Source organism: Hibiscus syriacus, unplaced genomic scaffold (genome assembly GCF_006381635.1).
Source record: "Hibiscus syriacus cultivar Baekdansim isolate YM2019G1 unplaced genomic scaffold, ASM638163v2 tig00110332_pilon, whole genome shotgun sequence".
Lineage (NCBI taxonomy): Eukaryota > Viridiplantae > Streptophyta > Magnoliopsida > Malvales > Malvaceae > Hibiscus > Hibiscus syriacus.
The window spans coordinates 5,288,953-5,307,619 of record NW_024062688.1 but is presented as its reverse complement, the minus strand read 5'-3'; the positions used below and the strand labels follow the sequence as shown (position 1 = coordinate 5,307,619).

The 18,667-nt window shown below is 35.1% G+C and overlaps 1 pseudogene; it reads left to right on the top strand.

The window, feature by feature from the left end:
- Nucleotides 1-17,635, top strand: part of LOC120119528 — a 30,938-nt pseudogene extending 13,303 nt beyond the window's left edge.
- Nucleotides 17,636-18,667: the final 1,032 nt, after the last annotated feature.

Genomic DNA, 18,667 nt, shown 5'->3' with positions numbered 1-18,667 from the left:
CAAGGACTTTCATTCCTTGTTCTGACATGTGTCCAAGTTTCTGATGTCATCTTTTCGCTTCTAGCAAAGTCTATCTTTTCGCCTTTCAGCACCACAAGTGCTCCACGGAACATCTTCATGATTCCTTTACGTGTTTCAATCTTGCTTGCATTATTATCCAACAATCCGTAGGATAATAAATTTTTCTTCAGGCCTTTCACGTGCCGCACATCTCGAACAACTTTAATTGTTCTATCATACATCTTCAATTTGATGGTTCCCACGCCAATGATCTCTAAGGCATGATCATTGCAACTATACACAGATCCTCCTAAGACATGTTCATAATGATGGAACCATTCTCTTCTTGAGGTCATGTGATATGTTGCTCCCGAATCAATGAGCCATATGTCTGGATATCTCTTTCTACCTTCCACGGTGGTTGACGCTTCACAACATAGAGCATCTCCATCATCTGAAGTGTTTGCAGTATTGCCTTATGGATATGAGTTTTTATTTAGACTCCAACAATCCTTCTTCAAGTGACCCTTCTTTCCACAGTTGTAGCATTTTAAATTCTTCTTGCTTCTCGACTTTGATCTACCATGTTTGTGACTGCTGCTTTGGCCACGTTCCGTTGATCTCCCTCTCATCGTTGTCAACGCTTCTGCTTGTTGTAGATTTACTTGTCTGTTTTCCTTGTTCTTACGCCGATTTTCTTCTTGTAGAACAACAGCTGCAACGTCATCGAAGACTAGACTGGTGACATTACTATTTGTCAAGTTGATGATGAGTTGATCATACGAATCCGGTAGACTTTGAAGTAGAAGTTCAGCACGTTCTTGTTCTCCTATTGTACATCTTAAGGATATAAGCTAAGAAAATAACGTGTTCAGTGTGTTTAAGTGCTCCGTCACTGAAGTAGATTCTGACATCCAGAGAGTATACAATTTCCTCTTAAGGAAAATTTTATTATGCAACAATGTGGCCTCGTACAATTTGGTGAGATGATTCCATATCTTCTTAGGTGTCTTCTTCTCCTCGATGCTTGACAATACTTCATCTGCTAATGCTAGATGAAAGTTTGCCATAGCATTCCCGTCCATCTCGTTCCATTTGTTGTCATCTATAAAATCCACCGGCCTTTTACTAATAGCTGCTAGACAACCGTCTTTCCTCAGGATAGCCTTCATCTTCAATTTCCACAATGAGAAATTTCTCCCATTGAATTTTTCAATATCAAATTTCGTTGTCATAACTTCTTTTACGGATAGCTCCCACTATTTCACTATCGTGAATAGTTCTCTGGAACCTTCAAATATGGGTAATACCTTATTACTTTCTTATGTTGGAGGATCCACCTTTTGGTGGCAACCACAAAGACAATAAGCATATATTACACACTCAAATCTGGATCTGATACCAATTGTTGCAGAAGACGGCTATCGGATAGAGCAAAATCACAACTAATAATTTGAGAAAATAAAAATGAAGATAAAAGAGACACAAAATTTACGTAGAAAACCCCTAAATAATATAGGGTAAAAACCACGGGCAACAGTAGAAGAATTTCACTATGAGAAAATAGGAATTACAACTTCTCTCGATCTATCAAGGAGAAAACAATGATAATTCTCTCTTGATAAAAAGGAGAAAACAACTCTCAAGAAACTCTCTAAATTCTCTCTAGTATTGGAAGAAAGCTAGAATGCTTTGGGATGATTTTGAAGCTAAATGGGATATGGTATTTATAACTAAATCTTAAGGACTTAATCTTGTAAATACCTTAAAGTTTAGTGACTAGAGTTTGTAATTTGACCATATAAAAAATAAAAAATTATGCATCTTTCGGTGCACCCATTTATTATTATTTTTTTGACTTTCTACATCAAACACAGTGGATTCGTCTGCATTAAGGAGTTGTTTCTTAGGTTGCTGCACATAATTCCGTTCCTTGAGCTTCTTCTCAGCTTCAGCACTTAAGTTTCCCGTTCTCTGTGCTTGGCAGTGCTTAAGTGCAGGAATCTACTACTAGTTAGTTCTCGTTATTATATTTTCCTTTGGTTGTGGTGTATGCGTTTGCTTCTTGTAATGGTGTTTAATGTCGTGTTTCCCTAGTTAGTCTAGATAATTGCCTCTTATGTTGGATTGAGGTTTGTGGTAGGGTGGGGTTGATAGTTTATTGTAAGGATTATTTGTACATATGTTTCTCACCACCCCCATGGTACACTCTCTTTCTTCCTATTAGGTTAATGGAGGTTTTTTAAGGAGGTACGGGAGGTGGTGTACTTTGTAATATTTCTCAATACAAAGTATCCTCTTTTAAAAAAAAATCCATAACAGTGTCACATATGTCCAGTAAATTGCTTTATAAAGAATATTAAGGAATTGAATTTATAAAATTATAAATGATAAATTTATAAAACTTATAAAATTATTAATGAAAAAAATTAAAAAAATGTTTAAATTATAAAATAAATTTTTTTAAGAGATTTCTATTTTTATTGACTCCCTCAGTTCATCTATGATTGCTAATCGATTAATTGTGAGTTTGCTTTTATCTATGGACCTGTCATTGAAGTTAGAAGATCGAAATGGAAACATGGTCGCACATTTGTTAACGAAAGCAGCCTTGAATTTGGTTGTTGATGAGTTCCATGTGGAAACTGTTTATGTTATTATATATATATATATATATATAATATAAAATTGTTGGTATTTGATTTATTAATTAATTAATCTATTTTAATACTATAGAGGTTCTATTTTTTTCAACTTAAATTATTTTATTTATAATATTAAAATTAAAATTTAATATCTAATTTTACTAAACTATCTAATTATTAATAGTTCCTGATCTTTGATTAGTTGAGTCGAAAACATGCTGATATAACTATGCATCATTATGTAAATGCAATGCTAGAAATATCCAACCAACGCACGCACAACTGTAATACCAACCCTAATAAATACATATGTATTAGTCGATTTGGGACTTATCATACAAAATGATGAGTCGACAATTGAGGTTATTAATGTATTTAATACCTCATAAGTGATTGATCGGATTCTTTTAACGTTTGGTCGGGCTTTCATAATCATTATCATCATAATCATCTTTTAATATAATTTTTCTACAATTTAATTTATCTATTACAGTTTTATTGATTTATTTGTAAGGTCTTTTTCATGTCCATCTTACATTAATATATTCCATTCAAAGAAAATTATGTTGGTATGTTGTTTGTTTGGTTTTCACACTTATTTGTAAGTTTTAAAAATTTTAAATTAAATACTAATGAAAATTATAAATAATATTTTCTAGATAACTCAAGTAATAAAATTTTAATTTTTTAAGTTACAAGTTACAACTAAAATATAAAGTATAATCATAATTATAAATATATATTCAAACAAACAAAAAATATAATTAATTATTACATAGCATAATCAGCCTAACAAATATAATATATTTAGATTCGTCTCACATATTATGAGATTTAAATCATAATAAAATTTGAATTTACACGAGGAATCTGAATGATCTACTCAGTTTACATAAAAGGCTAGCTCTATTAGGTCGAGAAAATTTTATAAACTAAATAGAATATCATAACTCATAATATGTAGGTTCAACGCTCATTGTATTCCATCAGTTGGTTGAAATAGAGAATTACAAAATCCAGAGTAGTTTTACGCGAATCGTTCTCTTGACAAAGAATAAATTAGAATTTATTTATGCAAACTGAACATAGAAAAAAATTATGATGCTTTGTTTCATGCTCAATGAAATCGATGCAATGTGATTGTATTGTCTTTAACTTCCCAACACCGTGAGCAAGGAGTTGTCTTGGCTTCAACAAAGATTATTTAAGTTCTACAGCCATGTTCTCGAAGCATCAACCAAGTCTAATGCTTCTTATCAACATAGATTCAATTGGGTTCGTGACTGCTTTAAACTACTCTCGTCTACTGAATTTATGCATGATTTCAAGTTTCAACAAAAGGTATGACGCACATGCAGCCACTGTTAGGAAAATAAACCGAGTACAAGTAATTTCCCTATAACCAGATTAGTGAGAATGCGAAATAAAAGCGGAAAAATAATACCCGAAAATTGATAACGGAGTTTAGCCAATTGTGCTTACGTCTCCGGGCTACTGCAGATCTTTTACTAAGAGAGAAAATTTACAGGTGTTTACAAAACACTCACTACTCACAAGAAAGCTCTCTAGTATAGGAAGAAAGAAATGTTTTGGGATGATTTTGAAGCTAAATGAGCTAGGGTATTTATAGTTGAAGCTTAGGACTAATCTTGTAAATACCCTAAAGTGTGCAATGGCTAAAAAAGGTAATTAACCCTATTTTAATTTTAATAAACAATTGGGGTCGGTGCCCCCCTTTATTGAAAAATCAGAGGTTCTCGTGCTCCCCTCCCCCACTGCTTGACTTTTCTTCCAACAATCTCCCACTTGAAGACTGATTTTAATCTGTCTTCACACCTCGATCGATGCAGCAGCATTTCTGGTCTCGTTATTCTAGCATGCCAACTGAAGTTGAACACAACTTTAGTTTTTCCGTGGTCACCGTCTTTGTCAACATGTCTGCCGGATTTTGAGCTCCACTAATCTTTTCAAGTTTCAAAATCCTATCTTCCAGAAGAGACCGAATAAAATGATAACGCAATTGTATGTGCTTTGTTCTGGAATGAAAAGACGGATTCTTCGCTAGATGGATTGCACTTTGACTGTCGCAATACAAGACATTGTTTTCTTGTTTCTTGCCTAACTCTTCCAAGAAACTTTGGAGCCAGACCATCTTCTTGCTGGCTTCCGTAACAGCGACATATTCTGCTTCAGTCGTGGAGAGAGCAACTATCTTCTGTAGTTGAGAAACCCAACTCACTGCAGTTCCTCCTAGAGTATAGACATACCCTGTAGTGCTTCTTCTGATGTCGACATTTCCGGCTAAGTCAGCATCTACATAGCCTGTCAGTATCGTATCTCCACCTTTGAAACAAAGTGCTTTGTTTGTGGTACCTCGTAGATATCTAAGGATCCATTTGACCGCTTCCCAGTGTATCTTGCCCGGATTATTCATGTACCTGCTAACAGCTCCCACTGCATGAGCAATATCTGGTCTGGTACAAACCATGGCATACATCAGACTTCCAATTGCTGAGGCATACGGCACCTTCACCATGTGTGCACGTTCTTCCTCCGTCTTTGGTGATTGGTCTTTGGAGAGTCTGAAATGAACACCTAAAGGTGTACTTACTGGTTTAGCATCTTGCATGTTGAACCTGGAGAGTACTTTGTTGATGTACTCAGCCTGTGATAACATCAAAGTCCCCGACTTTGTGTCTCTCTTGATCCTCATCCCAAGAATCTGCTTTGCAGCGCCTAGATCCTTCATAGCAAACTGCTTCGACAATTTTTGCTTCAAGTGTATAATCTCTTGCATGTTTGAGCCTGCAACGAGCATGTCATCAACGTACAACAATAAAATAATGAAGCTATTGTCGAATCTCTTGATGTAGCAACAATGATCTGCTTGGCATCTGGTAAAACCACTGCTACCCATGAAACTATCGAACTTCTTGTACCACTGTCTAGGAGCTTGTTTTAAACCATACAAGCTCTTCTTCAACCTGCATACCAGGTTTTTCTTGTCTGCCTCTATGAAGCCTTCTGGCTGCCTCATATAGATTTCTTCCTCCAAATCACCATGAAGGAAAGCTGTCTTTACATCTAACTGCTCAAGATGTAAATTCTCTGCAGCTACAATTTTCAACACCAGTCTGATTGTAGACAGTTTTACGACTGGAGAGAAAATTTCATTGTAGTCAATACCTTCTTTTTGCTGAAAGCCTTTGACAACCAATCTTGCTTTGTAGCGTTTTCTCCCATCGTGCTCTTCTTTGATCCTGTAAATCCACTTGTTATGGAGCGCTTTCTTGCCTGGTGGTAATTCAGCTAATTCCCACGTCTGATTTGACATAAGCGAGTCCATCTCATCTTTCATGGAAGACTCCCACTTGACTGAATCATCCACCTGCATCGCTTCATCATAGCACTCTGGTTCACCATTGTCAGTCAGCAACAAGTAGTGCAAAGAAGGCGAATACCGTTGGGTTGGTTTAGGAATTCTGGATGAGCGTCTCAGTTCTGGTGTGCCTGGTTCTTCCACTTGAACTGCTTCAGGACTGATCTGAACATCATTTCCAGAAATCTCCTCGAACTCAGCAAATTCCTTTGTTTCAGCTTCGGTATTACTTGATTCTGCGGTTGACCTGTCTTTGTACATCACATTTTCATTGAAAATGACGTCTCTGCTTCTGATGATCTTTCGATTTTCGTAGTCCCAAAACCGGTAACCGAACTCATCACCACCGTAACCAACAAAGACGCATTTGTTGGACTTAGCATCAAGTTTACTTCTTTCAGCAGAGTTTATGTATACATAAGAAATACAACCAAACACTCTTAAGTGTGAAAGATTTATTTCTTTTTTGCTCCAAGCTTCCTCTGGTATTCCGCCATCCAAAGGAACTGAGGGCCCACGGTTGATCAGGTAAGCTGCAGTGTTGATAGCTTCAGCCCATAGAAATTTGGGCAATCCGGCATGTATCCTCATGCTTTTGGCACGTTCATTCAGAGTTCTGTTCATGCGCTCTGCTACGCCATTCTGCTGCGGTGTTATGGGAACTGTTGTCTCCATCTTGATCCCATTGTTTGCGCAGAAATCTCTGAATCTACTGTCTCTGTACTCTCCTCCATTGTCAGACCTCAACCGCTTGACTTTCAAACCAGTCTCATTTTCCACCATGGCCTTCCATTTTCTGAAGGTATCAAAGACTTCTGATTTATTCTTCAGAAAATAAACCCACACCTTCCTTGTTGAATCATCGATGAAGGTGACATAAAATAGTGAGCCTGCAAGAGATGGAACTGGGGATGGTCCCCATACATCAGTATGAACCAATTCTAACCTTTCTGCCTTGGGAGTCTTGCCAATCTTTGTAAAGCTGACTTTCTTTTGTTTACCAAAGATGCAATCCTCGCATAGTCCGACATCTACATTCTTTAGATCCGGCAGCTTCCCTTTTGACAAAAGGGTCTTCATCCCTTTCTCGCTCATATGGCCAAGCCTTTGGTGCCATAGGTTTGATTTTCCTTCAGCATCTGCTACTGCAATGATATTCTCTAAATTGGAGGTTACATAGAGAGTACCGGTCTTCTTACCACGAGCAATGACGAGTGCTCCTTTGGTAATCTTCCATTCACAGCCTGAAAAAGTTGTACTATATCCTTCTCCATCAAGCTGTCCAACAGAAATCAGATTTCTTTTGAGGCCAGGAATATGTCTCACTCCTGTCAGCTTCTAGGTGGTCTGGTTTGGCAGCTTTAGTCGGATGTCTCCTTTTCCGACGATCTTCAAGGTTTCATCATCAACTAGATGAACCTTCCCAAAATCACCACTGACATAGTTCTCCATGATTTCTCGGCATGGGGTGGAGTGAAAAGATGCCCCTGAATCCAAGATCCATGATTCAATCGGACTGTTGACGCTTAAAATCATGGCATCACCTGTCTCCTCCGTCATGTTGGCAGATTCCTGTGCGCCGGTATTTTTCTTCGGTGCTCGACAATCTCTTTTGAAGTGACCCTTCTTGCCGCAATTATAACAGGTAAAATCTTTATTTCCTGTTCTTGATTTGCCCCTTCTGGATTTTGATCTGCCACGATTTGAATTTCTTTCTGAAGTTCTCCCTCTAGACTCCGTGTGCAAGGCTGAGGAGGTTGATGCTTCACCCGATTCTCTTCGTCGAATTTCTTCACTCAATACCAGATCCCGAACATCGTCGAATTTTAATTTGCTGTTTCCCGACGAACTGCTGACTGCTGTAACAGTAGCATTCCAACTGTCTGGTAGAGATGATAAGAGAATTAAAGCTCGAACTTCATCATCGAACTCAATTTCCACTGAACTCAACTGTGTTGTGATTGTGCTGAGTTCATTTAGGTGTTGTGCCACCGATGCCCCTTCCGCCATCCGCAAATTGAATAATCGCCTCATCAAATGAACTTTGTTTGAGGCCGATGGCTTCTCGTACATACTGGAGAGAGCCGCCATAAGACCCGCCGTGGTCTTTTCCTTTGCTATGTTAAAAGCAACATTGCGGGATAACGTCAGTCGGATAACTCCGAGGGCTTGTCTGTCGAGAAGAGCCCAATCTTCATCCTTCATGCCCTCTGGTTGCTTTCCTGAGAGAGGTTGATATAGATTTTTCTGGTACAAAAAATCTTCAATCTGCATCTTCCAAAAGCCAAAGTCCGCACCATCAAACTTTTCAATTTTCACCTTCCCTTCGTCTGCAGCCATCGCTCCCACTCGAATATGGCTTCGTTTGGATCGTTTCTTACAATTCTTGCGAATCACTGTGTATTAGAACACCACCGTTGACAAACTCGTATCGCCGACCGAATTTCACTATTCACGAAATTCACTATTCACGTGAATAGTAATGAATAGTAACCTCGCAGAAAATTTGACAAAATTCACAACCAAAAGCTCTGATACCAGTTGTTAGGAAAATAAACCGAGTACAAGTAATTTCCCTATAACCAGATTAGTGAGAATGCGAAATAAAAGCGGAAAAATAATACCCGAAAATTGATAACGGAGTTCAGCCAATTGTGCTTACGTCTCCGGGCTACTACAGATCTTTTACTAAGAGAGAAAATTTACAGGTGTTTACAAAACACTCACTACTCACAAGAAAGCTCTCTAGTATAGGAAGAAAGAAATGTTTTGGGATGATTTTGAAGCTAAATGAGCTAGGGTATTTATAGTTGAAGCTTAGGACTAATCTTGTAAATACCCTAAAGTGTGCAATGGCTAAAAAAAGGTAATTAACCCTATTTTAATTTTAATAAACAATTGGGGCACCGAATTCGGTGCCCCCCTTTATTAAAAATCAGAGGTTCTCGTGCTCCCCTCCCCCACTGCTTGACTTTTCTTCCAACAGCCACCACAACCAACTTTGAAGCTAGTGATGTGTTTTTCTAGTTCTAATGCATCGAAGTCTTTAATTCATTTTGTGCAACACTAAATATTCAATATAATTTCATGTTATCTTTTCAAACAAAACATTGGTGAACCGTGAAAGTTAATCATAGTATATATGGTACTAAACATTTGTCAAATACTTTGGTTAAGGCTACCTTATCAACAATACTTATTGGTGAACCGTGAAATGCATGATTTCAAGTTTCAACAAAAGGTATGGCGCACATGCAGCCACCACAACCAACTTTGAAACTAGTGATGTGTTTTCTAGTTCTAGTGCATCAAAGTCTTTAATTCATTTTGTGCAACACTAAATATTCAATATAATTTCATGTTATCTTTTCACGTGAAAGTTAATCATAGTATGGTATTAAACATTTGTCAAATATTTTAGTTAAGGCCACCTTATCAACAATACTTATTGATGCGAATGGACCCTCTATAATTTACCATGCAATATCCATCGTGGCACTATATATTTAAGAAATGTTTAAATCCACCGTGGGAAGCAGTTGGTGTCCTAAAAGTGTATATAAGTGGGAGCTTTTGTTCATCATACGGTATTTCTTCTTCGGCTGTGAAGCACTAAATTTAAAGAAGAAAAATGTGGAGGCTTAAGATAGGGGAAGGAGGCAATAATCCCTACATTTTCAGTACCAACAACTACTATGGAAGACAAACATGGGAGTTTGATCCGAATGCAGGCACTCCTGAAGAACGAGCAGAGGTTGAAGAAGCTCGCATTAACTTCTACAACAATCGCTACAATGTTCAGCCCAGTTCTGACCTCCTCTGGCAAATGCAGGTATTATCAAGATGGTGCAATTTAAAAGTTTGATCCAGTATATATGTACATACGAGGCATGATCCGTTATTGCATTCATATTGTGTATATTTCTTTTTAGTTTTACAACTTTCTTGGATTATTAGATGAATGAAAAGAGACGGATGATATTAAAATTAAGAAATGAGAAGAAATTAACAAAAAAGGTGATAATTTCAATCATCTATTCTCACTTCAACGATCCTAAAAGGTACTATAAGGAGAACAATACTCTCTTTTACCAGTGAAGTTGTTCCGATGAGTTCTATATGATATGATTTCAATAAATACAATAAAGTAAACTACACATTTAGTACCCTAACTATCACTTTTGTTATGTTTTGATCACTAAACTATTTTTTTGTTTCAAATTCATACCTAACGTTACATTTTGATCACCCACCATGAAAAAAATAACAATAATGCTAACTTATCACTATAAGATAATATCACACCATCTTTGAAATTTTTTTAAAAAAATCACATCAGCGATTTTGTTAATTTTTTTTAACGGGTGATTAAAATGAAACTAAAATATAACGTTAAGTATGATTTTGAAAAAAAAAATTACATGATCAAAACAAAACAAAAGTGATAGTTGAGTTACTAAACTTGTAATTTACCCGGGTAGCATATATAATTTTTCCCCTACCATTAACATCAAACCTAGTCAATTGAATGAGATGCGACTGAATATCATATCTAAATTCTCATATGATGCATAGAATATAATCGAGATTAAATGTATCATATTTACGTTGGTCATTAAGTTTTAAATATTTTTAATTTGATCATTGGATTTTTGAATTGTTCTTCTTTATCATTTGAGCGTTAAATTAGATACAACGAGGTGATGTGACTTACTTTTTACTAACACGGACTGTTTTTTGCTGACATGGTCATCATGTATAGTCCACCTCATGTTTTTCTATTATTTTATATTCTTTCTCAAAAAATAAAGTTTTTATCAATGTTTTTAAAATCGGATCGGATATTGAACCAGTGAAGGTATTGGTTCACTGGTTTAATTGGGTTCAATCGCGGTTGAACTGGATTTTATATAAAATAATATTTTTTTTTAATTTTACATAATATTCAAAGAAATATTAATATATATGTAACACTTTTTTTAAGTTTACAATATTAAAAGGTAAAAAAATATCACAAGTTATAACATATATAAATTAAAAACCATAAAATCATGTGAAACAAAATGATTCAAATCAACTACAACATAATATTTAAGGTAAAACATATTAAATAATAAATATAATTATATAATTATAATAAAAAAATATTGGGGCTTAAAAAAATCATAATAAATGATGTCATTTGGTTTAATTTTTTAAAAAAAAAACAATCCCACATGGCTAAGAAACATAGAAGAGCATCCCAAAAGTTTAAAGAGTAAAAATATGAGAACAAAACAATCTCACATGGCTAAGAAACATAGAAAAGTATCTCAACTTACTTCTATAAATAATAGAGGTAAATTGACATTCAAAATCATAGAGCCTTTTGGTGAGCACAAAGCGAACTATTCTTTCGCTTCAATTGAGCTTAAATTTTAGGCTTCAATCGAACTTCTAAATTTTTTTTGAGTTCGAGCCTTTTCGAGTTCAAGTTTTAATATATTATATTTCGAGTTCGAGTTGAACTTGATAATTTTTAGCTTGTGAGTTTTTGAGTCGAGTTGAGCTTACTTTTAAAGTTTTCGAGTTCGAGTCGAGCTCAACGATACTCGAATTTGACTTGGCTTGTTGAATAAACGACGTCGTTTGGCTTAATTTTTTTTAAAAGAAAAAAAAGTGAACCAGCGGTTCAAATCGGTTTTGCCGGTTTTCAGCCGGTTCACCCCGGTTTTCAGCCGGTTCATTGTCATACCGGTTTTGTGAGGTAACCGGACCGGACAGGCCACCGGATTACGGTTCAACCGGTTGAACCGGCCGGTCCGATCCGATTTTGATAACCATGGTTTTTATAGTTTCATGCATGTGTTACGGTGATGTCTTATTTAGGTATTTTGGCATGATTTCATAATTTAAAAAGTCAGATGATCAATCATAATATCTTAAGTATTTAGTTGGGAAGTGACCAACACAAAAATAATTAGAAAGTTGAGTGACCTAGTAAACTTTTTTCTTCATTAATATTTTTGTTTGATGAAAGCAGTTTCTAAGAGAGAAGAAGATGAAGCAAACTATTCCCCAAGCAAAGATAGAAGATGGTGAAGAAGTAACATACGAAGCAACGACAGCAGCTGTGAAAAGAAGTGTGCACTTATTTTCAGCTCTACAATCCAAACACGGCCACTGGCCTGCTGAAAATGCTGGCCCTTTGTTCTATTTTCCTCCTCTGGTCATGTCTCTATATCACAGGCCACCTTAACATCATTTTCTCCGAAGCGCATCGCAAAGAGATTCTCCGGTACAGTTATTGTCATCAAAACGAGGATGGAGGTTGGGGATTATACATAGGGGGTCACAGTACAATGTTCTGCACTGCTCTTAATTACGTTTCTATGCGTTTGCTGGGAGTAGGGCCTGATGGTGGCCTTAATAATGCTTGCGAGAGAGCTCGAAAATGGATTCTTGATCGCGGGGGTGTCACTTCCATTTCTTCCTGGGGAAAAACTTGGCTTTCTGTTCGTCTTCTTCCTCTTTAATTATCTTCCATTGAACATTTAAGTTCAATCTTTGAACATTTCGTTTTACTATTGTTGCAGATTTTGGGTGTTTATGAATGGTCTGGCTGTAATCCTATGCCCCCGGAGTTTTGGCTCTTTCCTTCTTATTTTCCCGTCCATCCAGGTCTGCAAATATTTATAATACTCGCTTAATGACAAATTAAACTGATCTCGACGTATGTTAAAATATCACTTTCGTCCTGAATTTTCTTTTAGCATTTTAGTCCTCAACGTTTTAATTTATGATCAAAATAGTCATTGTTGGATGAAATCTATTAGTTAACTAACTGTCAACAAATGTTGGCGACGTGTCATTTCTATACTGTTTAATTGCTTATGTGACACATGTCACATCATTAAAGAGATGACATGGTATATGATATATCACCCAAGTGATGACATGATATGTGTCATGTCACATAAGGTGATGACATAATATGTTTCATGTTATCCAAATCAACGATGTGACACGCATACAATTAAACACAGGTGAAAATGACACGACAACAACATGCGTTGACTATTAGTCAATTAATGATATCCATCCAACAACATCTATTTTAACCAAAAATTAAAATATTAAAAACTAAAATGTTCCAAAAAAAAAAGAACAAAGTTACTATTTTAAAAAAATGTTAGGACTAATATTTTCATTATGTCTATAATCTTTGAGTCAAATGTTTATATAATTGTTGATGATAATCGATGATATAAACAATGCAGGAAAAATGTTCTGCTACTGTCGATTAACTTACATGCCAATGTCGTATTTGTACGGAAGAAAATTCGTTGGTCCAATCACATCTCTCATTTCACAGTTAAGACAAGAACTCCACATCGAACCATATAATGAAATCGATTGGAGTAAAAAACGACATTTATGTGCAAAGGTAAATTGCTAATCATAAAATATATATATTGTTAACCAGAGGAAGTGTAAATGACAGATGTTAATAATATTGCATGCAGGAAGATCTCCACTATCCTCATACATTACCTCAAATATTGCTATGGGATAGTCTATATCTATTTTCAGAGCCTCTCCTTAATCGTTGGCCTTTTAATAAGATGAGAGAAAAAGCTCTTAAAGTAACAATGGATCAAATCCATTACGAAGATGAAAGCAGTTGTTATATTACCATTGGATGTGTGGAAAAGGTAACACAGTTAGATTAGAACTAAATTTGAGTAATATTATGTAATAATTGCTAATTATATCTGATTTATTCATTTGGCAGCCTTTATGCATGCTTGCTTGTTGGGTTGAAGATCCCGATGGAGACTATTTTAAGAAGCATCTTGCTAGGATTGATGACTATGTGTGGGTTGGAGAAGATGGGATAAAAATGCAGGTTTGTTAATTATAAAACGTTAAAATTATTTTGGACACCCTTGGTTGGAAACTTGACGAATTCAACACATTCACCATGCAGAGCTTCGGAAGTCAAGTTTGGGATGCTAGTATCGTTCTCCAAGGTTTGCTTGCTAGCAATTTATCCAATGAAATCGGACCTATTCTAATGAAGGGGCACAACTTCCTAAAGAACTCACAGGTTTACTAAATTCAACCCCCTAAACCTCACTTATCGCTCTCCAATGGTCTGCTGGACATTGATGGTTTAAATATTGATTGAAACTTTAAGGTCAGGGAAAATCCTCCAGGGGACTTCAAAAGAATGTTTAGGCACATTTCTAAAGGATCATGGACATTCTCTGATAGAGATCATGGATGGCAAGTCTCTGATTGTACTGCAGAAAGTTTGAAGGTAATTTTGTTTTTGCACTTCGATTTTGAAACAAAATTTGCAGTAGGTGTAATTGACTGAAAATGTGTTAAATTGTTTTGCAGTGCTGTCTGTATTTCGCAAGGATGGCACCAGAAATGGTTGGGGAGAAAATGGAAACAGAACAAATGTATGCTGCTGTCAATATTCTTCTATCCTTGCAGGTAATATCTACAAATTAAATCATGTGTGTTACTACGAAAAAAATAAAATTATCGAAAGTAAGAACATAATGATTTATGTGAAAACTTTTAAGAAGAGAGAAGTCCATTGTTAGAGGAAAGAAATTTACTCCTATTATAATATCAAACTTACAAGGGTTTTTGGTTACAAGGTCTCATACGAATTTTAAGGTTTCGTCTTACTGTAATCCTAATCTTATTATCTATTCAGATATAGTAAATAGATTCTCCCCGATTATAAGATATTATTTTATTGAATTTTTTTATTATTAAAAATTATAAAATAGCCCCTCTATTATAGGGAGTTGCTTTGTTGAGTCCCTTGATTATTATAAGTTATAAAGTGATCATTTGACTATTCATTATGTTTCAAACTCATCATTTTCTATTAAAAATTAACCGCCATCTGAGCTGGACGTTAACATGTTGATTGAGATATGATAGTTGTTTGTGATTATGAAATCATATTTTACCATATCTTAGCCAACAAGTTAACGTACAACTCAAACTGTAATCAAATTTTTAACAAAAAAAGACGAATTTAGAACCTAAAGAATAATCGAGTGACTATTGTATAGTTTTTAATAGTCAAAGAACTCAATAAAATAGAATCCTATAGTTAGGAGACTACTTTACCCTATCTATTTTAAGATTAATTACATGATGATAAGACAATTTAATAGTACAAGGAGTCTTCTTTAATATCTAATTCCTATTTATAACCAATGCTAATAGAGGATGTATAGTCTTGTATGTCCAGCAAAGTTCGTGCTGCATCAGAAGCTCCGTCTCAGCATCTTCGGTTTAGATCTGTGTTAGGCTTCGACCCAATCCACCATAGATCTCCTCCTTTTCCACCAAGTGGATCGATCGTAAAATTTTAGACATAAATCAAACGAAATTTAGATTATGAACTCTTACAATCTCCGCATTAACAAGGGTTTGCAGTTACAATATCTCATACGGATTCTAAGATTTCATCTTACTGTAACCCTAATTCATTTTATCTATTTATAAGATTAATAAATCAATGTCAAAGAAAGCTAATATTAAAAAAAATTAATATAAATTAAAGCTAACAGAAAAGGTATTATTTTATACGGATAAAGGTTTGTACTACGTGGACTCTGCCTTTGCACCCTCGGTCTGGCTCAATGGATATCTCTTCTTCCCCTAATTTATTTTTTCACCAAAGTAAATTACACTGTGAGTTCTTTTGAGTAAAATCAAAACAGATTTTGAGTCGAAACATATATGATAGTAAATATTAATCCATTGACTTATATTATGGTGCATTATTGCAGAGTAAAAATGGTGGTTTTTCAGCTTGGGAACCAGTAGGAGGTGGATTTTGGTGGGAGGTAATAACTGTTTCAATCATTATATTAATACATTCTTTTATCAATTAAATGGAATCATTTTCATTTTAGTGGCTTAATCCAGTCGAGTTTCTTGAGGACCTAGTCAAAGAATACGAGTAAGATTCTAATCTTCTATCTTGAATTTATTTCACTAATTATTCAATGTAATTAGAAATCGAACTATACTTTTTAATCCAATGGAAGGGGTAAAAATTTGTAAAAATCCAGGTATGTAGAGTGCACTTCATCCTCAATCCAGGCACTACTTCTTTTCAATAAATTATATCCAAGGCATAGAGCAAAAGAGATTGAAAATAGCATCAAAAGAGCTACCAAATTCATTGAAGATATACAATATCCTGATGGTTCCTGGTAATTAATTAATTAACTTTTTTTAATATGTAAATATAGAGTAATATCTGTTTAAAAAATTAGTTATTTAAAATACATACATCCTACAAACGCAGCTATTTGAATATGAGACTTTTAAGGAGAACAGCATTTCCCTTTACTACTGAGGCCACTCAATAGATTCTAATAAATCTATTGATTTCTTCAAAAACGTTATATGTATACATAATTCATTATATGTATATAATTCATTTATATGTATATATACAGGTATGGAAACTGGGGAATTTGCTTCTTTTATGGCACATGGTTTGCACTATTAGGTCTGAAGGCTGCTGGAAAGACCTTCAAAATTGTTTGGCAATTCGCAAAGGAGTTGATTTCTTTCTTAAAACACAAAGAGAAGATGGTGGTTGGGGAGAGAGCTATCTTTCTTGTCCAAGAAAGGTAATTTTCACATCTATTTATAGCATAGAATATTCTCCCAACATTAAAATAACTAAATTTATTTGTTTTAAAATACGAAAAATTAAAATCTCTTTCTTATAATTGAACTAAAATAAAAAATTTACATAGATCAAAGTTTATGTACAAAATTTGAGATTTATTTCTTATATGAAAGATCCATCAAGGCAAATTACATAAATGGTCCCTTGACAATAAGGTATTGTTTTATTAAGTCTGTCGATTATTAAAAGTTACGAAATAGTCTTTCGACTATAGAATATTGTTTTATTGAGTCTCTCGACTATTAAAAGTTAAAAAATGGTCATCCGACTATTCGTATGTTTCAAACTCGTCATTTTTTATTAAAAATTTGCGGTTAACGTTTAGATGAGAATATCGTCAAGTTTTTAACAGAAAATGACGAGTTTGGAACATAACAAATAGTTGGGTGACCATTTTATAACTTTTAATAGTCGAGGGACTCAACAAAGCAATACTCCATAGTCAAATGACCATTTTGTAACTTTTAATAGTCGAAGGACTTGATAAAATAATACCTTATTATCAGGGGACCATCTGTGTACTTAACCCTATTTTATTTGTATTTAGAAACTATATATGTAATTATAATAATTTCGTTTCCCTCGGTGATAAAAGGTATATACACCCATAGAAGGAAAAGAATCAAATTTGGTAAATACTGCAGAGGCTTTGATGGGTTTGATTATTGCTGGCCAGGTATGCTTTACGTGCAAGCAACAACGATTTTGCAATTCTAATATAACCAAAAATATTGAATATATAATATAAAATGAGTTGCTTTGTTGAATAATTTTCTTAATCACTATACATATGGTACTGAATAGGCTGAGAGGGATCCTACACCTCTACATCGAGCTGCAAAATTATTGATAAATTCTCAGTTGTCAAACGGTGACTTCCCCCAGCAGGTAACTCTCTATCTATAAACCATAACAAAAATTCAAGAAATGGAAAAGAGAAAGAAACAGTATGTATTAATATTGTGATTTTTGGATCGATCGGAAAATGACAGGGATTGGCTGGAGTATTCATGAGGAACTGTATGTTGCACTATGCATTGTATAGGAACGTTTTCCCACTGTGGGCTCTAGCTGAATATCGCAACTGTGTTTGGCCTTCTAATGTGTATGCTTTTGAAACATAAGGGATCCATTAGAGTATTTATATAAATAAATAATAAAATTATGTCAAAGTATATTTAATTATTTACGTTTTAGATTTATGTAATAACCATTTCTCGTGTCACTATTATATTATTAATATTATTAAATAAAAATTTACAAACCCAAATATATACAAAAGAAACAAACACAGCCCAAGCAAATCAAAGACCAACGGTGGTCCAATTCTAAGGCCCGTGTACAATTAGGGCTTTAACCCTTAGCCCTTACAAGCCATTCGTGTCGCCAATCATCAGCCGTTGGATCTGTGATTGATCCAACGATTAAGATTTGCCCAAATTAGGGTTTCACCCTAATGTATCAACCAGATCAACGTGCGCCTCCACACGCCCGAGACCCCCAACACGTCAGATGCACCGCCGGTCTCCTATGCCTACCCGTGACTCCCCGTCGGTTTCCTATACAATATGCCGCTTCCATCATCACTGGATTCATCACTGATCACCATAAAAACGGACACGAAGCTTTGGGATAAAAGTGTTTTACACCGTCCTGTTGCCCACATCACGGTTGCCTATACCAGGACTTGTCCCCGTTGAACCCTCTACCTTGATCAGATCACGAAAGCAAAAAGAAGAAAAAAGAAAGAAAAAGCAAGATCATAGACCATTTTTTCATAACATGCAACCAAAAAAGAGAAAGAGAAAGTCTTTGGTATAAAAAACCAACCACATGCGAAGAGAAAGGGAGCCTTTTTTCAATTTTTCGAAAGAGAAGAAGAGAGAGATAACAACCACAACACAAGAACATAAAAAGGGA